Raw genomic sequence first — 8,690 nt, forward strand, 5'->3', positions numbered from 1 at the left:
CAGGCATCAATGACAATGTATCTATAAAACCTGAATTGAAACATACGACCACTATTTTGTAACAGAAAAGAACCTAGTTCAGTAAGCAACACTGCTTTCATTTACAGAAACATTAAAATTTACTACACACTTTTTAACAGATTCTATAGGGTTAACATGATTCAAATCTTAATTAGTTCATTGTCAGTATAAAAGAGGGAATGGGTTTTAGCAAACACAGTTCTGAAGAAGTCCTAGAGTAGGACGAAAGCCCTTGACTGTGTTGGATACACTAGAGTTGTGTTCTATTTATCCTGTATGGTTTATAAGCTATTTTACTGCTTTGACTGGCTGGAGTAATAAACCTGTGTTTTTACCAATATTTTGGATCATTTCATGCCTGTAGATTTTTTGAGACAACAGAACAGAGTGGGTTGTTTGTTCCATGTACATGAAAAGATATACATAAAAGACTTTTAACTAAATCACTTTTGGCTAACTAGTGCAATAAAGCCTTCATCAGGTCTGTGAAAAGAACTAAAATCAAGAAAAACATATAGCTATCTAACCATAAACATAATGAAACTAGAGCAATATAAATATAAAAATACATCTGTCTAATGATATCTAGCAAACTCTAGGATACTCTAGTACTAAAACACAAAATCATCAGTTGCAGTCACCTGTGTGACTGCACACCTCAGGCATCTGCTGGAGATCAGCTGAATGAATAAATTCATAAAAAAATGGACCAGAAATGTACATTAGCATGCTGCTTTAGCCCAACCTATTTAATCTCTCCAGTCAGCCCTCTCAACTTCTCACTTCAAGAATCAGAGCTACTAAGGACCCCAGATAGCAGGATTAGAATTTAAATATTTCTCTTATTTCTTTATACTTTATTTATAATTTGGTGTCCAGGTTAGTCCCATTAGGGCAATGTCCATTTTTCAAGGAAGACCAACAGTGGTATTCGTGCTAAGTAGGATAAATTACGCCAGTGTACTTTCCCTACTCTTTTTCATAAGTGCTGTGGGATATTTTGCATCCACTTGAGCTAGCCCATCTGGAACAGATAGGGCCTCAGTTTATCACGTTATCTGGAGAAGAGCACCCTCTTTATGCTGCACTGCACTGCCATGTCAGTATTGGAAACGAACACAACTACCTGATGTATGAATATAATCCACATTCTTCTAGTCTTCCAACACCAAAGGTAAGAGTGCTACCTGTAGAGCTACTGAGACTGTTGCATACATCCTTTGAAAGTAACTATTTCCTAAAGGATTCACACATGTGGGATTATTTAATGACAACAATCCACAACAATTTGCCAGAAAGCCAAAATTCTACAAGGAACAGACCACCATACTTTTCAACATCTTTGCTTAAGAATTCTGGGCAAAGCCAAAAATAATGGAGGGGGGGTGGAGTCAAAGGTCTCAAAAGGGCAACTTTGTATGTTTGGATTCCCCAGCCAGCACCAGTCCATAGATAGCTGTCCTTGTCACTTGCACTAGATCAGACATTGGCATGCCCTGCTGATGTGGTTAAAATAGCAGCAAGATGGAAACATGAAGTACCACTGGTCACCATTCACCTTGCAACAATTCAAATTTACAGTAGATCATAGGCTAGGCTTGGCCTACCACAATACAGATTGCCTTTCTATCTGTTGAGCCTAAAACAGAGATTTTCAAGCAAGTGGAAATGCATAGAATAGTTTGGTAGCCCTTGCTGAGTGGTATGTCAAAATTAAGTTAATCTGACATGAAATAATGTAAATCATGTTATCGTATAAATATTGCATATAAAACTGGTGCCAAAGTTTTATAAATAAACATGTTACTTTAAATAAACCTATTCCTTTGAGAAAGACAGGGAGATTTCTATATTAGTTAGGATAATTTCTCACATTATTGAGGTTGATTAAACCGTTCACTGGCATACAAAAGAAACAGTAAAATCAATGAGCTCTGAGCTATTGCTCCTTTTTAGTGGGGTTTAAAGCACTAGATGATAAAAGAGAACAGCCAAGAAACACCAGAAGGAATGTAGAAGTCATTTTTCTGCTCAAGGAAAACCAGAAGAAAGAGCATTTTTGAAAAACTCACAATGACTTGCTGAGAAAGATTGTCCAAAGGGATTCAGTATGCTTCTGTGCAAGAATAGCTTATTCCTGCACAGAAACAACCATTTAAGAGAAGCACGGCAGCGCGCCATGCATAGTTATGAAGGCATGCTGCTTCTGCTCCTAAATAGACATGGAGCATGGACAAGTGCAGGGGGTGTGTCTGAGACCAGAGCTCTCACAATACACATGCCCCTGCACTCAAGAATTGCCATTCTGCAATTACAATTAGTGAGAATGCTCATAGAGGATTGTAGGGTTGCCAGCTTTTCAAATGCCCAAAGTGGGACATTTTTGGTACAAAAGTCATATTTAGCAATCCAAAACATACCAACGGCCAGTGCAAAGGACAGAACTTCACTTCTTTGAATAAATAAAAGCTTATACTTGTAGCATTTTAGTTGCTTATTCTGTTTCTTATAACATTTAGGTGTTTCAGATACAGAATAACTGTTTTATGCAAATATTACATAAAATATAGGAAATAATTTTGTCCTAATATCTCAGGACATTTGCCATTTTAACAAGTTTTTTTTTCAGGACACAAATGCCCAAAAAGGGACTGTCCCTCGCAAAGTGGGACAGGTGGTAACCCTAGGGGGTTGCCACCTCTTTAAATGCCCAAAGTGGGACTGTTAGTGTACAAACATGGCATGTTGCAGGACAAAACACACCCACAGCCACTGCAAAGGTCAAAGTCCCACTTCCCAGGAAAACCCTATGCCCATAGTAAGTGAAACACGCTAGAATGTCTGTCAAATGTGCAGATGCATGCAGAAATCCGCAGCAATAAGTGAAATCTGTCCCTTCCTAGAGAAAATAATTTTTTTTTATCAAACAAATTAAATTTAACCATAGCTGCATGGGTTTGCCCATTGCTTAGCTATGCATACTATAGCTTAAATGGCACAAGGAGGTAAATAGCAAGATAAACACAACAAAAACAGTACTGCACTAGTGTAGCAAGATAAACTCAACAAAAACAGTACTGCACTAGTGTAGCAAGATAAACTCAACAAAAACAGTACTGCACTAGTGTAGCAAGACAAACTCAACAAAAACAGTACTGCACTACTGTAGCAAGATAAACTCAACAAAAACAGTACTGCACTAGTGTAGCAAGATAAACTCAACAAAAACAGTACTGCACTAGTGTAGCAAGATAAACTCAACAAAAACAGTACTGCACTAGTGTAGCAAGACAAACTCAACAAAAACAGTACTGCACTACTGTAGCAAGATAAACTCAACAAAAACAGTACTGCACTAGTGTAGCAAGATAAACTCAACAAAAACAGTACTGCACTAGTGTAGCAAGATAAACTCAACAAAAACAGTACTGCACTAGTGTAGCAAGATAAATTCAACAAAAACAGTACTGCACTAGTGTAGCAAGATAAACTCAACAAAAACAGTACTGCACTAGTGTAGCAAGATAAATTCAACAAAAACAGTACTGCACTAGTGTAGTGGTCAGAGCATTCGCTTTGCGAGCAGAAATTCCTGGTTTGATCATCACTGTAGTATTTTCCATGTGAAAGCAATTTATGAACATTTTGTTTGCTGTATAACCTACTAAATAACATATATTTGTGAACTGAAGTACTGCATTAAGTGCAGATGTCAGGTGTCATTGTAATAATGTGGTAAAATCCACAGATAAACACAAATGTCCCATACAGTATATGTAGACATGAATCAGGGATACTAAAAAAGTTATAATGTGTAATGAATTATAAATCTATGCCATACAGAAAATAGAGTAAAAAATGTATAAAGTGTCCAAATCTACCACTTTCCCAAGACCCATGTTTCATTCTTTCTAAATTAGTGCCGAGGTAAGCGAGAGTAAGCATTTTTAAGCAGTATTAAGTGTGTTTAAGCCTATTTGCCCAGGAGTAAGCAATGCCTACACAGGATAAGCAATTTAGAGGATAACTGAGTGTAAGAAAATGCAACCGGAAGTTAGCACTGCTTACCGTTGTGCAAACCCACTTACAACTGCTTAAAAGTGCCTTAATCACTCTGTATCCAACAGCCCCTGTTCTGCCCAGCAACAAAATAAACATCCCTTGCAGGTCTTGAACCCAGGACCCTGTACACTTTAGTCACAGCATTTAACTAATAAGCCATCACAGCTGTACATATACCCAAACTGATCCTCACTAAAGCAAAATCACAATTTACATGTGAAAGGAATCCATAAACAGTTTTTTGTTGTATAACCTACTAAATAACACACACAGATATATATATATATATATATATATATATATATATATATATATATATATACTAGAATATTGCATTACATCCAGATGTGAGGGTCATTGTAATAAAGTGGTGAAATCACTTGATAAACACAAGTACCCCATACAGTGTACCTACACGTGAATAACAGATACTAAACAAATATATAACATGTGATGAATGATAAATCAATCCCAAACAGCAAATAGTGTGCAAATTTAAAAATAAGCAATGCTAAGCATTGTACACCTCTGTTTACCAGGTGTAAGCAATGCATAGCCCAGGTAAATAGATTTTCCCATTGGTATGCCCCTTTAAGCAATGCCAACCTTAGGTAAACAGGTTTGCTCATAGCTTAGCATTTTCAAAACTGTCCAACCATGCACAATGGCTGGTGTTGGGGAAGGATCACTTCCGAGTGCAGCGCTGGGGCATTCAGGAGTCCAAGGTCATGGCAGGAATCCTGATAAAAGACCATAAAGAGAGACTGCTGCAGGGCCAGTACCAGGGTTCCCTACATAATGCAGAAGCTTGGGACCATCTTGCCTGTGACCTCACCAGTGTCACTGACATCCCTTAAATTGGTGAGCAGGTCAGGCATCACTATGCTGACCTGAAATGGAGGAAGAGGGAGCTCTTGGATCAGTGGATCCAAGAAACTAGGCAGGGTGATGTCCCAGCAGTGTGTAAGAACTCATTCTACTAACTGTTTAATAATTGCCAACTCATGTATATTATGGAAAGGTATGGCTAAATATTCCTATGTCTCTGACAGTGACAGTGGAGTGGGCTGTGAATCAGGTAGCCCATGCATGTAGGCTGCAAAGGCTGAATTGCGAGGCATGCTAGTAATAATCTTCCATGTACTATCATAAGAAATAAATCTAAAAGTAGTAGAAGGTTAATTGCCAGTATAAACCCTGTATTGTGTATGGGATGTACTGAATAAACCAGACAATATGGCAGGAAGAATCTCATATAGGTTGTATGTAAATAAAAGGGTAATAGCCTGGCAATAAAGGTCTAACTCCTGGACTGCTTGTGTTTACTCTGGTATCATATGGTAATGTAGTGTTGCATTCTCTTAATAGTACTGTTGTATTAAGCACTGTTACCCACACTGTGCTACATAAATAAAATGTGTAGGAATGTCTGCATATGACTGTTGTAATCACAAGGTCGTATTGTACAACTGAGGGAGACTTAGACAGACAGAATTGAAAAGATACACAACAAAATCCAAACAGCGCACTCAACTGAGACATAAACTGTTGCATTTTTAGCACACACAGCCATGGTTCAAATCCTGGGAGTAGTAATAAGCTGTATGCAGAATCAGACCCCTCAACTGTACAGATTTTGTCAGAAAGTTCAGATAATTGGCTTAAATTTCCTGCCTGTCATCCTGTCCCCCTGGCAAAGAAGTGGGATGATCCCAGAAGTTTAGGCAGCAAATAATGACATACAACTGATTGTCAGACATCATAACCATCAGAAATATATCTATAAGAGCAAACCTGTCACTCTAGCAACTCACCAAAATGTTATGAGAGTAACATGCAAAGTATGTATCATATCTACCCCCCATGTTGTGAAGCTAATACCAGAGTATGTGCAGTAACAGAGTGAGACATATGTGCATAATAATAACGTGGAATCTGGTAATATGTGTGGTAACATTCAAGTAGTGTTAACAAACATTCCCTCCACAGGTCTGTCAGATAAGAAAACTGTGCCTGGAAATAAAAGATTGAAATCCTGGACTGGTACTATTTAGTCTGGTATTGTATGGCATTGTTAGTGTTGCAGTTTCTCTGAATAATAATGTATTACTCATCACAGTCACCCACACTGTGCTACATAATAAAACTGTCTAGGAATCCCTGTATAAGACTATTGTAATTACAAGGTCAGACTGGAAAACCACGGGAGGCTTATAGACATAAATCAGTGAAAAGATACACAGCAATATCTAAATAGCATACTCAACTGTGATGTACACTGTTTTATTTTTAGCAGACACAACCATGGTTCGAACACTGGGAGTGGTAGTAAGCTGTATGCAGAATCATACCCCTCAACTGTACAGATTTGTTCAGAATGTCCAGATAATTGGCCCATATCCATTGCCTGTTACCCTGTCCCCCTGGCAAATCAGTGTGATGATCTCTGACATTTAGGCTGCTTCTAATAACATATAACTGACTGTTAGACCTGTAAATATTCAGAAAATGTATATGAGAACAAACCTGTCATTGTAGCAACTCACCAAATGTTTATGAGGGCAATTGTCAAAATATGTCCCAGTTCCACCTGCATGTTGGCAAGCCTTGATCAGAGTGTGTGTGTAACCTGGAATCTGGGAATATGCATAGAAATAGTCAGGTAGTATTACAAACAATACCTCCACATGTATATCAGGTAAGATGTGTATACTGCAGGTAAAACAAACATTCCACTGTCCAAACTAAGCCCATAGGGTAGTGTAATAATACCTGTAAGGTACAGATTTCAGCAGTGACTAAGAAAGTAGTGAGAACTACAGGGATATACAAGTTGTTAATTGACATCTCCCCCCCCACCATATCTGCAACAATAATCTAAATACACCACTCAATGGGTATGTGTACAATTAAATCTACTGTTGGGACATATGTCCTATTGTTTGATAAATATTAAAATGTGTTTCTGTGCATGTGCCATGTTGAAATAATCCCACATTGGTGGCATGCTGCCATCAATGTAACCTGCATGCTGTTGTAATGGCCACTGTGATTCCACATATGCATGTGTTCTGTTTGCTATGTATCTATTCCACATGTGGTGTTTTGAGTTAATGGGAATATCTATGCATGCTGTTATACCTAATCATGGAATGTGTTGACTATTACTAACCCACATATGTTTTAAAATTGCGACACCATAGCAGGTTTGGGAAGGCCGGTCCCAGCAGACCTACCTCCCCCACCTCATCTGGCTATGGCACCGGGCATGAGCATGTCTGAGGCTCACCCTGGAACCTCCTCATCCACTGGTCCTTCACCACCTTCGGGTGGAACTGCCTCAGGGGATGGGCTTGCCCTAACCTGGGAGCTTGCGTTGACAGGAAACTGTCACCCATCGTCAGGTCCAGGTTCTGGTATGTAGCGAGCTTCGCAGGGAGTTTGGAGATCAGCTATGCCAGCTTGAGGGACGCATGCTGCATTTAGAGGTTCAGCCTGCCCCTCCTACCCAGCCCCCAGCACAGCCATATTTGGGGCCGTGAAGGTGCACTGGTAACTACCCATGAGTGGGGACTTCAGTCCCACTCTTTCCATTTGGGGGATCATGGGCACTTTTAAGCAGCAGTAAGTGGGTTTGAGCCTGTTTGTGCAATGGTAAGCAATGCCTACACAGGTTAAGCAATTTAAAGGCTAACTGACTATAAGAATATTGTACCAGAAGTTATCATTGCTTACCATCGTGCAAATCCACTTACAACTGCTTAAAGTGCCTTAATCACACTGTATCTAACAGCCCTTGTTCTACCCAGCAACAAAATAATCAGCCTTTGCAAATCTTGAACCCATGATCCTGCACACCCTAGCCAAAGTGATTTACAACTAAGCCATGTTAGATACAAATAACTCTGATGTTTTCTCAAACATATCATCCAGCACAGTCATTCAACAGTAGAGGAAATATATTTATATATGTAGATGTATGTATAGCAATATATATATATATACACACACACACACACACACACACACACACACACACACACACGCACACACATATCTGTTTACATATATATATATATATATATATATATATATATATATATATATATATATATATATATATTTATATGTGTATGTGTGTGTGTGTGTGTGTGTGTGTATATATATATATATATATATATATATATATATATATATATATATATATATGTGTGTGTGTGTGTGTGTATATAAGAGAACATGACAAATGCATATATGACCAAAGGCACCATTAATGGGGGTGAGCGGGCCCAATTTAATTACCTCTTGTAATTATTGATATCATTCCCTCCTCCACAGCCAAACAGATCTGCCTTGCAACACAATACCAACACATGCAAGTCTCATACCCAGGACCCAACACAACATAGCCACAAGAAGTTAACAGTAATCCATCTCACCTGTACGATGTCAGGATGGTATTAATATATCATACAGAAAAGTCTGTCTACCATAGGGAATGTACAAATTGGAAGCAGTAAACATTCCAATGTTTGATATATATATATATATATATATATATATATATATATATATATATATATATATATATATACATATACACACAT

Source organism: Protopterus annectens, chromosome 5.part1 (assembly GCF_019279795.1).
Source record: "Protopterus annectens isolate FY-2018-M chromosome 5.part1, PAN1.0, whole genome shotgun sequence".
NCBI classification, from domain to species: domain Eukaryota; kingdom Metazoa; phylum Chordata; order Ceratodontiformes; family Protopteridae; genus Protopterus; species Protopterus annectens.